At 36.5% G+C, this 19,786-nt stretch overlaps 1 protein-coding gene across 1 annotated transcript in view; it reads left to right on the top strand.

Moving 5' to 3' along the window:
- Positions 1–19,786, top strand: part of DCDC1 (doublecortin domain containing 1) — a 456,279-nt gene that overhangs the window by 138,744 nt on the left and 297,749 nt on the right. The window lies entirely within an intron of this gene.

Consider the following 19,786-nt stretch of genomic DNA (forward strand, 5'->3'; position numbering starts at 1 on the left):
AATAATAAGGCTGTAGTGAGATAATACTTGTAAAAGCTTAAAAATGAGATAATATCCTGAAATGATAATATCTATATGTGCTTAGAACAGTGCCTGGCACATAGAAAACATTCAATAAATGTTAGCTGCTATTATTATTATTGTTATTAATTATTTTATCATCTGTCTTTTCTCATATTCAATCAGTTACCTTACAAGGCACGGTACCTTGTTCTTAGTTGGTCACCTTTCTTTCAATTACCTATTTGGATACACTAAATACACGTTTGACACTGTCCTGATGTAAGTGGTTTCCAAGCCTGACAGCATTAGAATCACATAGATACCACCTCTGCTCAATTCATATTCAGCCAATCTGGGGCAGGACCAGGAGTCTAGTTTATTAAAAATGCTCCAGAGATGATTCTGAAATTCAGCTAGTTTGAAGTATCATGAGCGCCTTCTCTACTTTCCTGAAAACCTTTTTGAGGTCAGTTAAAAAAAATTTTTTTGACATGACTTTATCCCCTCTAGCTTCTTTTAACAGGTTGTATATTCTTTTGCAGATTTAATTTCACATACAAATAATTATTTAATCTAAATTTATTCTGAAATTTTTACTCTAAAACTTTTTTTTACTGTAAATTCTTTTTTTTTTTTTTTACTTGAAATCATTTGTTTCTGATATGGGCTGTGTATGTGTATGCGTGTGAGCCTGTGTGTGGGTTTCTTTAGCACCATCTCAGGCACGAGGGCTGGCCAGCCTTTGGAGCACTGTGGCTCCAGGTTAACGCTTGTTTAAACTTGTCCTTGCTACGATCACACCTTTCCTGGCTTCTTCAAGCCATGCATGAGAACCAGCCTCATTTCTTTAAAGTAGCATCTCATATGCTCAGAAAATTCTCCTATTCAATTTCAGCAAAATTATCTATTTATCTACGAAATTTTACTGAAAAGTAGGAGCTTGCCATAGAATTGGAATGTTTTCCAGGTTTGGTGTATGACCAGTAAGTGGAGGAGAGTGGGTGAAAGTGGAAAGCTTCAATTAAAAGTCATAATATAGGTTTGAAATACCTCTATCAATTTTTATTAATGTTATTTGAAGTTAGACTCTGAATTTTTAATCCTTTTCAACCCATCATCTGTTTGACATTTAGCTGTTACATCTTATTTTGACCCTTTTTTCTTTTTATAAAAGTGTACTTATACTGATATCATAAAAGATAGAATTTAGTTCTTGAACCCCTCTGCAAATGTCATTGGACACTGGACAGTAAATGTAGCCCAAATAACCCGATGTCAGGAAATATAAAAATCAAGGCAGCATTTTAATGACAAAAGCTTTAAAAAAGTGATGTCCGTTTAAGGAAAACAGTCTTTTGTAACATTTAGGTAGTGACTATAAATTAGAAACATAGAAATAGGACTTTAAAAGGAAGTCATTGCTTTAATCTTTTTCCTTTAAACATTTATTTTCGAGTATCAAGAGGAAAGATTTTGGGAAGAAGAATAACAATGGCGTAGAAGACTATATAGTATGTTATATATTTTTTATCAATGTGTAAACCAATTACATTAATTTCCTCACATTTTGGCTTTTGTGAGAACTTCAGTGCATATTAGAAATGCTATCTCTTATTTCTCTTCCCATGTCCTTATTAATTAAAAAGCAATCTTTCTATAATTACAACTGTATATTTTCTTTGACAATCTCTATATGATTGATTTTTTTTTAACAGTAAAAGACTAAGAGACAAAAATGCACTATGAAATATTTCTCATTTAGTGGGAACATACTTTACAGAGGAGTTATTTCTGCATCTTGTAATGCTTATATTTCTTTGAAATAACATAGGGTTTCAAATAATGGTCAGTTGATAAATACAGGTCGAACACAAAATCTTTGTTAGAAGACACGGACAGAAACATAGAGTATAAATTACAAAAGAAACTATTCTTTTAGTTGAATTCCACTTACATATTATTTCTCTAAAAATTTGTTTCTACAAAAATGAAATGACATTACTTTAGTGACTTTTATTCTTTAAAGGCAGGGAAAAACCCATGTAGTATATTATATTACCAAATGTTGAATCATTTATAACAGCGTGTGTTTTACTACTTCTTCCTTTTAAAGTATCCTGTCTTATAATAAGTAATTCCCCTTTCAATCGAGTATGTACCTGCCTTAAACAGAATAGTCTCAGGGTGCAATCACTGGAATGAAATGTGTAGGGTGCATTGTTTTTCTATGTAAGATGTAGTTTCTAGTGACAACATCTGGATTTTTTTCTTACAGTTACTTCTCGTTTTCTCTCTTACGTCTAACTGCATATGGATTATATGAACTACTTTGTGCTATTCCTTTGCATATATAATGCGTGCTTTTCCCATTTATGATTTTATTTACTGTGGCAGGTTTTCAAAATCTACTTGGGTTGTTTATAGTCCTCCAGATCAGAAAATCTAAACATTTAGTTTTTTTCATGATTTGACTTAAAATCATTTTGAAGTTCAGATATATCAGCCTGCATTTACAAATCGACCTACCCATTTTCAAATGTACAAATAAGCAAAGACCAAACAAACACACCTCCCCTACCTCTTGCCATAATTTCTTTCTCTCCGTGGAAATGAGGACTGCTGGCTTTGGGAACGTCTGTGAAATGTTACCGTTTGAGTGTGCCTTCCTGTCCCCCTTTCCCACCCTCTTCCTCCTCTAGTTGCAGGCTCAGTGTGGTGGAGGGGGAGCGGATTGTCCCAGCAGGAAGTATTCTGCCTTATTGCCCATCTCACCCCATTTATCATGCTGTTTCTGAGGAAAATGTATTTTGAGTCTTATGCTAATTAATAAACACATTTATTGAAACAAAATCCACTTGTAGTGTTAAAAAAATATGTATATTTAGATCCAAAGACAGAGAGAGGAGTGGAATTATTTCACTTCTGGGCATGGCACAACCTGATTTATGCTTTAGAAAGACCACTCTGGCAGCTCTGAAACCAGAAGCAGGAAACACAATCAGCGCAGAGTCCAGGCTTGGACATGAGGTTCTGGGGAGGGGAAATGGGGTGGGTGTTTTAAAACCAAAGGCCACACACCATCTCTGTCCACTTGGGACAGCTACATTTTTGAGTGGATAGCACTCTCTTGGCTTATCTATGAGGAAGTGTTGGATGGCTGGAAGTGGTTTCTGCTGCAGGAAAAATGAAGCATCTGCCTTGGGGTTATGGCATACAGCTGCCTTAGCTGATCTGGTGCAAACAATTTGATTTTATGACATCCACTAGTCATTTCAGCAGAAGGGAGGTCTGCAGTGGACTAAGTGGCCAGGTTAGGGTTCTTAAGTAGCTTGGATTGTGAGGTATAGATCTGCCCCTTTTGCAAATGAATACTGTCCCCAATCACAGCTAGGTCAAAGTTCTTCTCAATGGTGCAGAGTAGTATCACAACTCATCCATGGATTCTGAAACCTGAGTTCAAGTGTTGTAGACTTTTACAGCATAAATTCACCTCAAGATTTTTCTATGTATGTATTATAAATTAATAATGATTTTAAACTTTCATAATCATTCATAAGCATTAGGAAATTTATCTTGGGTCTAATTATCTATCAATCTTCTATCTATCTGTTTATATCTTCTATGACTCCTGCCACAAGGAGAAAATAATATTCATATTACTTTATATTATTCATATTAATAGTTACAGCCCCCTTCTGCCCAGATTACTAGGAATTCCAGTGTTTCTTCTGGAATTCTCCCCTTTTGAAGTTTCTTGGTTTCCTTTCCTATTAACACATCTCAGTGGGGACCATCTCATTGCATTAGCGAAGCTGTACTAACAGCTGTAATACCTCTAAAGGAAGGGGTCAGGAACTCCATCATGTTCTGCCCTAGATGCTCCTTGGCTCTGCACAGAAGTGTGGGAGGGGCAGCTTTGTTAAACCACAGATAAGATTCTGTGACACGCTTCTCCTGGAGCAGTAACTGCCTGTTTGTGTTATATTTATGAAATTAACAAGGGCCACTCCAGAGCTTTTTTTCCAGAACCAAAAAGGCCTGCTCTAAGAAGATGTGCCATCTCCATTTTTAGGCAGAGAAGTGGCTGATAAGATTAAAATGGCAAGTTTTAAAAAATCAATACATTTGGCTAACTGGGGGTTTTGTGAGTACATACACCCACAACACACATATATATGTTATGCATATATATCATCTATACATACACATAACATATATCATAATCTCTCGATTACTAGTATTGAACAAAATGTATATTTTAGTTGTTTGGACATGCTTGAATGTAGACAAATTTAGTTTTTCTTTTTTTAAGATTTATTTATTATTTATTTATTTAAGTTTATTTTTGGCCGCGTCGGGTCTTAGTTGCAGCATGTGGGCTCTTCATTGCTGCGTGTGGGCTTTTCTCCATTTGTGGTGGGTGGGCTTCTCTCTAGTTTGGGCTTGTGGGTTTTCTCTCTCTAGTTGAGGTGCGTGAGCTCAGTAGCTGTGGCGCTCGGGCTTAGTTGCCCTGCAGCCTGTGGGATCTTAGTTCCCTGACCAGGGATCGAACCCACGTCCCCTGCATTATAAGGCGGATTCTTTACCACTGGACCACCAGGGAAGTCCCAGACAAATTTAATTTTTTAAATGTGGGATTTCTAACCCTATTTTGGACATAGATTTGATGAAAAAACTCACCCATATTCATGCATATAAATCAGTTAAAGATATAACTATTAAAATATCTTGTTTATACTACTTATGAATATCTTAAAAATTGAAATATAATAATTTGCATATTTATATTGAGTTGTACAAGAATTTACAGTAATGTCTTATATTACTAAGGTAAGAAATTTACCCTAAATTAGCATATCTTTTAAATTTAGCTGCATTATATAGTGAATAACCTCCTTTTCCTTCACCAGGAAACTTGTATTAGTGAAGTAAAATGATAAAAACACATTTCCGTCATCTTATTTGTAACCTATAATTTCTGAAGACGAATTTAAGGTATATTGTCTCTTTAAATGACATTAAATTAGACCTCGGTTTCTGTTTCCTGTCACTTCCTATTATTTTGTACTTGTTCATCAATCCTTGGGGGAAATCAGAGCCTGTATGGCTCTCCCTGATCTGCATAATGCTCAGTGAGGGCGTGGTCAGGAGGTGCCTCCCCTCCCCCCAGACTGACATTCTTACCCAATCTCCCACCCATTGTTAATCCCACTGGTTCCTGGCCCAATGAAGCAAAATGAAAGCCACTTTTAAAAAGTAACTTAAAAAGTAAACTCTACTATTTTCAATGTTTCAATCTACTTTCACAATATACATTTTGAAATTTAGTCTTTTTTGTTGTTGTTTACTATTTCATGTCTCAACAACAAAGTTTCTTATGGTTAAAATACAGTATTAACCATGGTTCCAGGATTTTCACCTCGGAAAATTCATGTGCAAATGACTTTATTTTGTAATAGTCTGTGGGATTATATATGCACACATTTCTAATTACAGAAACATATTGTTTGCATCAGTGAAAAAAAAAAAAAAGAAGAATCCAGGCGCCATGTGGTCACTTGGTCACCTTTTGATGAAAACAGTTCTTCTATTTCACAGTGAATTAAGATATTTTTCATCCACTTTATTTTAAATGTAGGAGTTGTCATAAGTGAATAAGTGATCTTCTGTAAAATTACATTTATAAAGTATAAAATGAAAGTCTCCCAAAGAAAACCATTCCCCAGTGATAACTGCTGTTAATAACATTTTCTAGGTGTATTCATATATATACATATACATACTTTCCTTTTTTACAAATAATATTATGTAATTTGTTTTATTGTTTATTATACCATGGACCTCTTTCCACATTAGTACATAGAGAGTGACCACTTTTCATGGCTGTATGTATTCCACTGTGTTAGGCTTTGGGATCTAATGATACTTAAAAAAAAATAAATTTATTTACTTATTTATTTTTAGCTGTGTTGGGTCTTTGTTGCTGCGCGTGGGCTTTCCCTAGTTGCGGTGAGCGGAGGCTACTCTCTGCTGTGGTGCGCAGGCTTCTCATCGCGGTGGCTTCTTTTGTTGCAGAGCATGGGCTCTAGGTGTGCGGGCTTCAGTAGTAGTGGCTCGTGGGCTCTAGAGTGCAGGCTCAGTAGTGGCACATGGGCTTTGTTGCTCTGTGGCATGTGGGATCTTCTCGGACCAGGGATTGAACCCGTGTCCCCTGCATTGGCAGGCAGATTCTTAACCACTGAGCCACCAGGGAAGTCCTGGGATCGAATGATACTTTTAGATGTTAATAAAAACTTTGATAAATAGACTTAGGGCCAGGGAGGAATTAAAATACAGTCTTCACTTTACTATTGACAAGGCTAAATTTGAGAAGATGGCTCTGACATGAGGCTAAAATCACCCCTGAGTTGTACTCTGCCAGAGGTGAAGTGACCAAAGAAGTGCGTGCTTACCCTGGAGCACAGCAAATAACTGCCCTGGCAGAAAAGGAAGAAGCATGCCAGAAAAAAAGATGGAAAGAGGGAGAGGAAGAGAGAATGAGAGAGAGGTTGGGAGGGAGGGCACACTTCTCTTAATAATACTGAGTATGAATTCCTAGAATTAGAATTATTGGAACAAAGAAGACCTACATTTAATTTTTCCACGGATGTTGCCTAATAGCTCAACAAGAAGTTTGAGCTCATTTACATTGTACCCAAAGATGAATTAATGTGCATTTCTATGCGTCCTCACTTTTATTCACCTGTGCCAGCTTAATAGATTAAAAAATTATCTCATTTAAGAAAAATCTGTTGATTGATTATTAGTGAAGTTAAGTGTATTTCTGTATGTTTATTGGTCACTTGTATTTCTTTTGTAATTCATCCATCGTAACTTTGCCTAATTAACTATGTTCATCTTCTGTTAATGAGTTGTGAACATTCTTTGTGGATTAAGTGTATATAAATTATCTGTCATTTAGAAATGCAATACATTTCTCTCTAAGTCTGTCATTTATCTTCTAAAATTTCTAGTGTCCTTTGAATATAGTAGTTAAATTTCTGTTTACTTGGCTTTGTCACTTTTGAAAACAATAGTTTCTGGGTTCTGTATCATACTAAGCAAAATTCTCACATCCTAGGAATATGAGAATATTTTTCCCCTAGTATTTTAATTTTTTTATTTTTAAGTCTTTAATTCATATGGAATTTATTTTTGTAGTCATGCTGGGAGTATAAAAGCCTACACTTTACTATTATAAAAGTTAATTCATTTATCTGTGTTGGAGAATTTGTAAAAGTACTAATAAACTGTGCTTAGCTTTTTATTTTAAGCTTGTAAATGAATTACTCATTTACTCATTACAAGGAAGTTTAAGTATTCTATAATATCTTATCTTGAATTTTAATTATGCATATAGACTCTACATTATGAATTCCTGTAGCAGAAATGATAAAAAGAAAACTGCATCACTGATACCTTGTAGGTAGGAGGTCTTCAAAATATTGAACATGATTATTCCATTTGAATTTTTTTCTGATTAAAGAACTAAAAACCTAGGCATGTCCGTAAGTAATTAACTCATTTAATCTTGATCCAGGAAGCATGTTTGATTTATCTCATATTGAAATTAACTCTCAAATCCCATGGCCTCACAACTTAAACAGTAGAGTTGGGATTGGGAAATAGGGGAAGTAATTAAAAAACAATTCAGGTAGTAGCCAATGTGGATAGTAGCCACTAATTTGGGGGATCCAATTGGCTGTATTTAAATATTTGTTTCTGCTCAATATAGATGTTCTTAAATAAACAGAAGAATGAATAAATCCTAGTCGAGCCGTATGTTCTTCATTATAGTAATCATTGTTGCACATTGGTAGATTTTTATTGTTAGGATAATTTGAATAAAGTCCTGTGAGAAATATGAAAGCTTGAGCATATGAGGGCAGTCTGGCTCTGACCCCCAATCTCAGTCCAGTTGATAAAGATGGAGTCTGGAATATGCTCGTTGAGTCATGGAAGGTGATCATCTGTAGATGAGAACAATGACCTTGTCTAGAGTTTAAAAGTCATGTGTTTTCTGAAGTAGCTTATGGACCAACCAAGCAAACAAAGCCTTGAAAAATAGGCTTCCTGAGAATTTATGCTACTTGCCTGCCTAGGGCAAAGAAGCAGATTGTAGGGGAATAGAAATATTTACCTTTCATGGATCAGGGAGGCATTAGAATCCAGAGGTTAAAGGCCAGACTTCCTGGGTTCAAATTTCTGTTTTCCTCTTACTGTGTGACTGTGAATAAGATAATTTCTTTGTGCCATGGGGGTTCTCATTTATTGAATGGGAATAGCTATAGGGGTCTGTGAATATTAATGTGTTAATGTATAAAAAGGGCTGGGGACAGTTCTTGGCCCATTCTGAGCTCCACAGTAGGAGTTCAGTAAGCAATTATTCATCCATTCAACAAACATTTCTTTGGTACCTACCTTGCGCCTCATACAGGAAGGTAGTACTTAGGAATGGGAATGATTGATGGTGAGTGGCATGGTGTCTTCAGCCATGTAAAAGGATTTGCTACCACCTTCTCTTTGCTTGGGAGGGCAGTGGCTTTGGTTATTGAAGAAAAGCTGAGAAAGCCGGGGAGTTATGGCAGCCTGAGGAACTGACACACCAAATTCTTAAGTATGCTTGAAGGACGATTTACTTCTGGTAAGAAATAGATGGGCATATGGGTATGGGAAGAGACCAGGATTAACTGAGCACCTCCCATGTGGCAGACATTGGTAGACATTTATGTTTGCTCATTGATTAATAATGGAAGTGAAAGGAGGAAGAAATATCCCTCCTTGGTGTTAGCCTAACCCCTTCATTTGTTTTCTCTGGTCCCATCCCATCCCATTATCTCTGGTGGACCTTCCCTCTTTCTTGCACTTTCCTGTATCTAACATAGTGGCTTTTCTCTCCTTCATGCCTATTTCTCTATCCTAGGAGAAATCCTTTCACAACTCTTCTGCTCCCTTGATGTACTCTCCCGCTGTTCCCCTCTGTTGCTAAGAACACAGAAGGAGATTTTTTATTCTCTGCCTTAAGTTTCTTACCATCTAGTCATTGCTCACCCTCTCAACTGACTTTTGCCACAGTCAGACTGCACCAACTCTTGTGTCAATCAGCTTTGACTGAAATCTACAATGCAATAGCTGTTCCCCTGAGATATGTGAACCATACATTGTAGATGTTCCAGGACTTCAGACTTCATTTAATTTTATTCTTTAATCTTTTTAATACTGTTAATTTACTAAATGTTGAAAAGGGTAATAATGCCCCTTAGCTATTAAAATCGCTGGCCTTTTTCTGTCTTCCTTAACCTCTCTGTAATATTTGCCACTATTTTTTTTTTGAATTTTATTTATTTTTTTATACAGCAGGTTCTTATTAGCTATCCATTTTATACCTATTAGTGTATATATGTCAATCCCAATCTCCCAGTTCATCCCATCACCACCCCCTCCACCAACCCCCCCCCCCTCCGCCACTTTCCCCCCTTGGTGCCACTATTTAATTACTTTGAAAAGTCATCTGCTTCCTGGCTTTTGTGAACCCGTCTAGTTTTACTTCCTTCAGACCATTCACCTGTGTTCTCAATTTTTAAAATCTCTGCTTCCCCACCTCCCCACCCTCCCCGCCATGTATGTTTCCTTAGAACAATATTGTCTACGCTGACTTCTATGCTGAGGACAGCAAATTTTGTGTTTCTACAATTACAACTTCTTTACATTCAAGCTCTGAGTTTCCAAATATCCATCATGTTCCCCTAACACTTTAAATTCCACATTCAATGGCATGTATTTATTTGAGTGCCTGCTATCTGCCAAGAACTCTAGGAATTATGGAATTTAGAGATGCAGAAGACCAAGTTCCTGCCTTAAAGAGCTTGAAGAGGAGGAAGGCAGAAAATAAGACATAAACAAGTGAATAAACAAGATAATTCCAGGTACTGTTAGGTACTATCCAGGGACATTAAAGTAGGGTACTGTTTCAGAGAATGGCTAGGGGGTTGATTTTTGTTGATAGTGCAACTGATGAAGAAGGTATTTGAGTAGCACTTTGAATGATAAGAAAGAGTCAGGTGAACATGTGAGGAAGAGCTCTCTAAAAAGAAGTGACAGCAGTTGCAAAGTCCCTGAGGTAAGAAAGAGGGGTGCATCATGGCTTGAGTATAATGATTGAAGAGGAGGTCATGAAGAGTTTTGTAGAGCATGGTAAGGAGTTTGTATCTTATTCTTGGAAGATATTAGAGAATTTTAAGCATGGTAATGAAAGACAGTGCTGATTCCTATGTGGAGGTGGGACTGTATAAGAGAATAAAAGTGAAGGCAGAGAAATTACTTAAGCTGCTAAACTATCCAGGAAATCGGTGATTTGCATGGACTAGGTTGTGGAATTGGAACAGTAGAAATTATGAGATATGGTAAGATTCAGGATATATTTTGGAAATAGACCTCACAAAATATACTGTTGAATTGGACTTTGGGTGTGAGGGAAAAGCAAGAATGGAAGATGTGGTCTATTTGGCCTGAGCCCAAAATATTGGTCCCATTTACAGAAATAGGGAAGATTGAGGTGAGGGAAGGGGTATGTGCCATTAGATAGTTAAGCAGAGATGTGTAGGCAGTTGGAGATACAGAGAAGAGGTCTGGATGAGAGATACGAGTTTGATTAACTATTAGTATTTATTTATCTGTTTATTTATTTTTGCTGCATGGCGTGGCATGTGGGATCTTAGTTCCTTAACCAGGGATGGAACCTGTGCCTCCTGCAGTGGAAGCATGGAATCTTAACCACTGGACCGCGAGGGAAGTCCTGGAGATAGTATTTAAAACTGTGCTGATGGTTGAGATTAACAAGGATGAGAGGATAGGTAGAGAAAAGGCAGATGACAGAATCTGGGATTCTTCAATGTCCAGAGGCCTGGTAAAGGAAGGATCAACTAAGGAAGCTAAGAAGAAATAGGTGATTGTTAAGGCACAGAGCTCAGAGAAGAAAATGTTTTAAGAAGGAAGATTATGAACATGTCAAATATTGCTGAGGATTACAGTGGGAAGACAGTGGAGAATTACCATTTGCCTCGACAAGGTGTTGATCATTAGTGACCTTGATAAGAACCTTTTGGGTGGTGTGGTGAAGATGAAAATCTGATTTGAAGGAAGTAGGGAAAAGAAGACAGGAAGTATAGATAACTTTTTCAGAGTGTTGCAGTAAGCAGAGTAGAGAAATGGGGGGCGCTGAGTGTTCACAGGGCTGGCAGGAGGAATTTCTCAGAGTGAATTATATTAAGGCATGTTTGCATGCTAATGGTAATAATCAGATAATGGAGGAGAAATTGATGATGGAAAAGACCAACTGTGTAATTTCAGGAGAATGGAGAGTTCATCCAATGTAGTAGGGAAAAGGATAGAGCTTGAGAGCACAGATGCAAGTGGGCTTGTTAGCTAGGAATAGTATAGCTCAACCAGTACTTACTGTGGCCCAATTTCCAGTTGGGAAGAAAAAATTTATCAAAGAAGTGACATGTGGATAAACTTCTGCTTAGCTTGGTTTTACACCTTGTATATTTTATAATCAGAATTGACATCTTTATAATTAGTTTTAGTAATAATAAATACTTTACGCTACTTATTATGTGCTAGCCACAGATCTAAGATCTTTACAACAATCCCATGCACAGGGTTCTTTTATTATCCTCATTGTGCAAATGATGAAAGAGGCCAGAGGGGTTAAGTATAAATAATTTCCCAAGGTATGCCATACTATACTGCCTTTCACTGCAGTAGCTATAAAAGTGTATATTACTAAATCTTTTGTAATATAGGATTCTGTTATTTGTAACATTCTTAGTAACTGTAGACAAAACTCTGCCTCCCATCCCTGATTCTATTTCAAAGTTGAGTGTAAACAATATTTAGATAGATACAGAATCGTAATGTTTTATGAAAATATCTGTGACTTCTCTTATTGACAAACGTCGCAAATATTGCTAAACCCACTGTAATCCATTGTCTACATTTATAATGGAAAGAAATGTTAAATATTAATTAGGAGTTAGAGTAGATAGAGACTTCACCTTTTCCCCATCCAAGGTCATGAACCTCCTAATTTACAGCTGATGCTTTGTATTTCACTTTGCCTTACATCTCAAGGCACTTAATGTTTGCTCTCCCATTGTCAGCAATGAACATTTTTTTCCATACGAAAAGCCATTGCATTGTAGCAACATTTATTATTATTATATTCATGATAGATTGTAATGCCATTCTCTGTCATATATCAAGTTTTCATATATGTGGGTCTCTTTTTTTTTTTTTTGCGGTACGCGGGCCTCTCACTGTTGTGGCCTCTCCCGTTGCGGAGCACAGGCTCTGGACGCGCAGGCTCAGCGGCCATGGCTCACAGGCCCAGCCGCTCCGCGGCATATGGGATCTTCCCGGACCGGGGCACGAACCCGTGTACCCTGCATCGGCAGGCGGACTCTCAACCACTAAGCCACCCGGGAAGCCCTATGTGGGTCTCTTTTTTGGCTTCTCTTTTCTGTTTCATTATTTGTTTTTCAGGCTCTGTGCCAATTCCATATTTTCTTAATTACTTGACTTTTATAATAAGTCTTGATATTGGGTAGGGCAAGTACCCCACCCTATCCTTTCCCCTTTTTGCTTGAAAGTGTCCTTCATATTTTTGACTATTTTCTCTTCCAAAAATCAGCTTGTGGAATTCCCTGAAAAACTTTGTTGGAAACTTGCTTGTAACTATACTAAATTTATTGATTGTTTTGGGGGGAGAATTTAATCCCAGTATCTGAAAAAGTGACTGAGAACTTCTCAAAATATAAGAAAAATGAAGGACCTCAAGTTGCAAGGGCCTAATGATATTCTAATAATATTCCATTGACTGGATGTACCATAGTTTACTTATTCACTTCCCTACTGAAGGACATCTTGGTTGCTTCCCAGTTTTGGCAATTACAAAGAAAGCTGCTATAAACATCCATGTGCAAGCTTTTGTGTGTACAGAAGTTTTCAGCTCCTTTGGGTAAATACCAAGGAATGCAATTGCCTCATCATATGGTAAGAGTGTGTTTAGTTTTACAAGAAACCATCAAACTGTCTTCCAAGGTGGCTGTACCATTTTGCATTCCCAGCAGCCATGAATGAGAGCTCCTGTCATTCCATATCCTCACCAACATTTGATGTTCCTAGTATTCTGGATTTTGGCTATTCTAATAGGTATGTGTTGGTATTGCATTTTAATTTGTATTTTCCTCATGACATATAATATGGAGCATTTTTTCATATGCTTATTTGCCATCTGTATTTATTTGACAAGATGTCTAAGGTCTTTAGCTCCTTTTTTAATCAGATTGTATTCTTATTGTTCTTACTGTTGAGATTCTTGTTGTTGAGTTTTAAGAGTTCTTTGGATATTTTGGAAAACAGTCTTTTATCATATATGTCTTTTGCAAATATTTTCTCCAGGCTTGTCTTTTCATTCTCTTGAGGCACTGTATTTTTCATTTTTCACAATTTGTATTGATTCTTTTTAGTATCCATTTTTTCTAGTTTCAATTTTGCCTTTTTTTCATATTTTTGTTCTTTGTCAATAAATTTTCCTTAATTTATCTCTTGCAGCATCCTAGAATGCTTCTTTCATCTAGACTGAATTCATGTTTCATTGTTGAAAAAATTTTGGCTGTCTTTCTTGGCATTTTACTTTTTCATTTGGGGTTTGGGGTTTTTTTCCTCTCTTTTCCTCTGTGCTCACCTTCCACTATCAAGCAGTTTTATGATTGTCTCCTTGGTCTTGCAGGGAGTCCAGAACCCAGTCTTTTAATGCATGCTGGAATTTCTACCAACACGACCTTGTCTTTTTTCTTCTGCCACCCTCTACTCATTCCACTGGCTTTCTATAAATTTATTCAAGCAGTGGGTTAGCTACTGTTTTTTTTCCCAACCCATTTTCTAGGGAAATGCTCTTACTGAACCCCTGATTATGTGGATTACTTTTATCCTCATTATCCCACAAGAACCAGCCTCTCAACAGCCTCTATATACTTCCACTCTTTAGAACCAGCAGGCCAAAAGCTTCAGTCCTTTATTTTTCTCTTTGAAGTTGTTTATCTTGGTTTTGAGCCTGGCTGTGTTGTTTGGATTTTGTTTTTCTTTTTAAAATTTTATCTATTATTGTTATAAATTTGAAGCAGTGCAAAGTTGTTTTGGTGTGAATAGTTTGATAAAATTGCATAACTTTAAAGTTCAGTCATTTAAGAAAAGTTAAAGGAGAATAGCCAGTATGAGAGGATCAGAGTACCCACCAAGCCAGACTTGTGACTGGACTGGAGATTTGTGGACTGGGTACTTGGGTGCATATTTCTGAGTGCATTGTATTTTTTATGGCTCATGGTTCAAAAAACTTTCGAGATTTTTGACACTGTGATGCACTGTGCGGGAAGATTGAAAATTCATAGTCACTGTATTTCCTCGCCTATATCAAACTGAAGCAAATTGGAAATCTAAAAATGATTTATCTATTTAAAATCAAATAACATTTAATACTTAGAAGGCACACAAAAGGAAAATAAGAAAAACCCTGAGAGGCATAAAAAAAAGATGCACTAGCTCTGGCACATCCTGTCTGATGACGGTGAGCTACAGTTTAAGGAGTTGAAATGAATGGCTTGTCTAATTTGTTCTCTTCATTTTCATTTCTTTTCTCCCAACTGTTTTATTTTTACCCCACCAATAATATATCATACTTTTAAACCCCTGTCTTACTTTGCAAATTTCACAGTCTTATTTTTCTTAATGTGGTCAAAGTCTTTCTGATTTAATGCTTCATCTTGAATTTCATTATCTTTTCTCCTCTCCCCTCTCCTGTCTTGATTCTTAATTTGGGCCCCACTTCTTAATATTTTTTAATTTAATGATTGATTACTTTAGGCAACATAGGTTGTAAAAAGGGTATTAGGCAAGATAGGTGGTAAAAAATGATACATGTCATGAGACCTTAAGAAACTATTCTGGGTACAAGTGGTAATTATGGGTATTGTGACACTTTCTTCCTAATCTGAATATCACATTTTCTAAGCCCGATATCTCTTTAAATTCTCATTACCTTTTTTTTTTTTTTTTTTGCGGTACGCGGGCCTCTCACTGTTGTGGCCTCTCCCGCTGCGGAGCACAGGCTCCGGATGCACAGGCTCAGCGGCCATGGCTCACGGGCCCAGCCGCTCCGCGGCATGTGGGATCCTCCCGGACCAGGGCACGAACCCGTGTCCCCTGCATCGGCAGGCAGAATCTCAACCACTGCGCCACGAGGGAAGCCCTCTCATTACTTTTAAAGTGGGTAGTTAATATGGTAGAGTTCAACTTTTATAAAATGACCATATGGAAAGAGTGTATAGCTGATACATATTAACTAATAATATTAATGTATTATTTAATTTTAATAACATGAATTTTAATCTAATAATATTCAATATATTATGTGTTTTGTATATGTATCTCATTCAAGAAATATTTGAGTTGGCATTACAATAAAAGACAGATACAAAGAAACCACTGAAATAAAAAATAAACTAGTAGGAGTCACATTCATTCATTTATTCACTGGGCATTTATTAAGTACCCTCTAAGTCCAGGGATATGGAAAGATGATAGGCCTGGTCCTTGCCCTCAAGGAGCGTACAGTATAATGGGGTTGACATAATCATATGATTTTGTGACGTGTGGGAAGTGCTCTAATAGGGGATGTGTAGGGAGACCTTGATTGGAAATTTGGGGGCCAGAAAGTCTTTCTCTTAAGAGCAAGTAATGCTCAATTTGGTGGTGATCCTATAATTTTTAGACTGCTTGGGAGCTTATGTCATAAAAAGTAATATGCAACATTTAAAATAATTAAATATTATTATAAGATAATAACAGAAACCAACCAATATAAGCTGGCTGTTAGTAGCCAACTATAGCATGCTGTCAGTCATTTTTATTTATTTTAATGAATTTGTCACCTTATTTCTTGAAGTAACAGATGAGGTATGAAAATTACTAAAGCAATCTATCTAAACAAAATTATCAGAAATTCATGGCTTTTAAAAACAACGATGGTCTTTTTAATGTGAAGATTAAATATTTGCTTGAATAGATGAATAAAATAACTAACCTTATTAATTTTTATGTTAATTATAACTCTAACAATGAAATTGACTTGTGTTCCTTCTTAACTTGTTGAATTTCTGATCACTATGACATAAAGGAGAATTTCTTCCTTACTCAAAAAATTATATTGTTGCCACTGTGGTACTTCTCCCTGGTTTTGCAAAAATCCTTTTGCTTTTTCATTTAAAATTACTAAATATGTTCTGTAATGCTTGTCACACATTTATGTCAATGACTCTAAGCTATGTTTAAGTTATCCACTGGCATCTAGTAATTATATAGAACCATGAAATGCAAGGCAGTATCTTCTGATGTGTAAAATTTCAAACCTGAAGAGAATTCCTTAATTTAAAACATATCTTTAGACAGTTTTAATTTACATTTTTTATATTTAAAAATTATAGATACTTTCCTTAATTAAAGTTCTCCTTTTGATCAATAGCTTCCTAGGGTCCTGTGTCTCTAAACTTATTATAAATTATTAGAGAGATGGCATAAGTATTCACAGGGTCATTCTGGGTCATTTTTTTAAAACTCTCAGATTTTTTAAGCAAAATTTTTCATTGTATAAAGATACCAGATTCCTTTTATAAAAGGAGATTAACTGTATATGTTAAAAGTAGTCATTCAGAGCAAATTATCTCGTATGGAATTTGTTTTCATATTTTGCGAAAACATGTGTTCATCCTATGTGATGGAAGAGCATTGAAATAGCTATTTTGTCATAACTGTTTAAACTAAATTTTATTTTCAGTCCTGTTTTGTGCTAGCATTAAAACCCCCAAACAACCAAACCTGAGAATTATGTTGGTATCAGGCACAGAGTATGTGAATTCTGATACCTTTTACACTAGGAATTCTATTTTTTAAATGATATCCTGCCAGCTTTTTCACAATCCATTAATTCCTGGATCAACATCAGAAGGAATGTCAGAGCAGAGTGAAATTCTTGTAAGACACAGATGTCAGGATCAAAAGTCAGAGACATTCTCAGAGCAGCAGGGAAGCAAGCTTGTTAGACTTTAATAGGAACAATTAGTATCTGTCATGTGACAGTCTCGATGCCCTGCCTTACACTTCTAAGTTCCAGGCATGCTGAAAGACAAAGTCCTCTTCCAAGTTTGATGGAAAATTTCATGAGTTTTTGGTCTGATTATTTTTGGCCAGGATTCTTAAGTTTTGTTGATCCTCTGCAAATTTCCTTAAATGGTAAATTATTGATACACTTAGACTAACTAGGGTCCAGCTTATTTTAGAGACAAATTTTCATCTACTCTGAGTACATGTAATACAAAGTGACTTGCTTTATGGATGTTTGTGATCGTTAGTACCGAGGAGGCTTTTCCACCTATTTTATAATATCTCAGAGAGTGAGAGCTTTTATGGTCTGGTCTCAGCTTGCTCCAATGGATGCTCAATAAATGTGAATCATTGATGAAGGAAAAAGTAATTAAAATTAGATGTTGAGATTTTAGTTAAGGAATTTCTTTGAAATCAGCTATTATATTTTGCTTGGCTTTTCATAAAACCAAAATAACCTTCTTTGAATAAAAAAAAATCAACCAGTTTTCTTCACTACATGTTGTCAGTAACCTAATATGATTCGTTTATTTTTTCAGTAATAAGTTGCTTTGATTTTTGCAGTCATCTCTTTTGTAAAAAATATGTAACAACAATTTATTTATTCAGAGGTCAGCTTTGGGGACAACCTCAAACATGAGCTGTAAGTTAACATTTCTGGCAACGAGGAATGGTTCTTTGAGGTGTGAACGTTAATGAAAACAGTTGAGAACATCCAGACACCAAAATTGCTTTTGTTGTGATAGGATTGATCAGTTCGCTTTTGGTAGAAAAGAGCACTCTAATTGGTTAGTGATAGCTGTAAAAACAAGCCAAAAGCCATGGGAGAGAGTACAAATTAAAGAATAGAGGAGAGGGACTTCCCTGGCTGTTCAGTAGTTAAGACTCTGAGCTTCTGCTGCAGGGGTCTTGCGTTCGATCCCTGGTCGGGGAACTAAGATCCCGCAAGCGGGGCATGGCCTAAAAAAATATAGAGGAGGATATAGAGGAGGCCAAGAGCATAATGACATTAAAAGGGGCAGGAATCTTAAGCAGTGACAAGCCTGGCAAGTGGTGGGCACTTTAGTGGCAGAGACTTGACCCTCTGCTCTCTCCATGAGTCCCCCATATAATGATGATGTTATATTTTGATATGACTTGCTGATATTTTCTCAATATTATTCAAAAAAAGCATATTTTGAATTCACTTTTTTTATTCTATAACATTATCTAAGTAAAAATATACACTTGCTAGAGAAAAAAATGCCTTCAAGCAAAATCCCATCATCACTATTTCCAACTAAAATTGTTGCCCTAGACATTTTTTTTTTTTTCGTGGTACGCGGGCCTCTCACTGTTGTGGCCTCTCCCGTTGCGGAGCACAGGCTCCGGACGCGCAGGCTCAGTGGCCATGGCTCACGGGCCCAGCTGCTCCGCGGCATGTGGGATCCTCCTGGACCGGGGCACGAACCCGTGTCCCCTGCATCGGCAGGCGGACTCTCAACCACTGCGCCACCAGGGAAGCCCTAGACATTTTTTATATAAAATTCTGGAACTACCATTGAGACAATCTTATAGTTGAGTGAAAGAAACACTAGCTAAAACTGTAATGGAAGGATGGATGATGATGAACTCCATGATAATCCTTACATACATTCTTTAGTAGTAGAGGCAGATTGTTGCATAGCTTTGCTGTGTAGGGAATAGTAACATGTGCCTCTCAGTAATACTTACGGGCCTTATTAATGCGTATTTTGATGATGATGATGACAAAAAAAAGAGTTGTAGGATTCACAACTGTATACTTAATCAAATACTTGCAAATACATCGTATCATAGTTCTCAAAACAACAGTGAAGTAAACATTATTCAATGTTAGAGATGGTGAAATAGGCTCAAAGTAGTTAAGTATTCAACCTCACTTGGCCAGTAAATGCTGGGGCCAGTGTTGAACTCCGTACCCTGTCCATTGCATCATCACTTCTTCAAATGGTCCAGGTGTGGCAGAAATAGTAAAATGACAACCAAAGATGTGTACTCTGTCAATAAAGGAAAGATTAAATAAATTATGGTACCTGCAAACAATGGAATTGGACAGCCATTAAAATAATGCTTATGGAATTATTCAGTGATATAGAGAAAGCTCACAGTATAACATTAACTACTGTGTAAAGCTACAGAACAGAATAAAGAATACGGTCTCAGGTATATAAAAATATGTTTTTATGTGTAAACCAAAACATATGGTGTGTCTTTTCCTAAGTTGTGGGATAATAGGTAACCTAAAATTTTTTCTTACACTTTTCCATATTTAAAAAAAATTTCTGAAATGAGCATGTAATCAGAAAAAATTACCCCCTATAATACTTATTTAAATCAATTCATATTGGTTGAGTTGATGTCATCAGAAATACTGGTAGAGAACTTACGGGTAAATGTGGGGGTGAACGATTCCCCTACCGGTTATAAATGAATTTCCAGTGTGCCCATGAGGCGCAGCAAGAGACAATCTTGTCAACACTGAATCGAAATCAGGGGCTTGTGATAT

Source organism: Pseudorca crassidens, chromosome 9, assembly GCF_039906515.1.
Source record: "Pseudorca crassidens isolate mPseCra1 chromosome 9, mPseCra1.hap1, whole genome shotgun sequence".
Classification (NCBI taxonomy): domain Eukaryota; kingdom Metazoa; phylum Chordata; class Mammalia; order Artiodactyla; family Delphinidae; genus Pseudorca; species Pseudorca crassidens.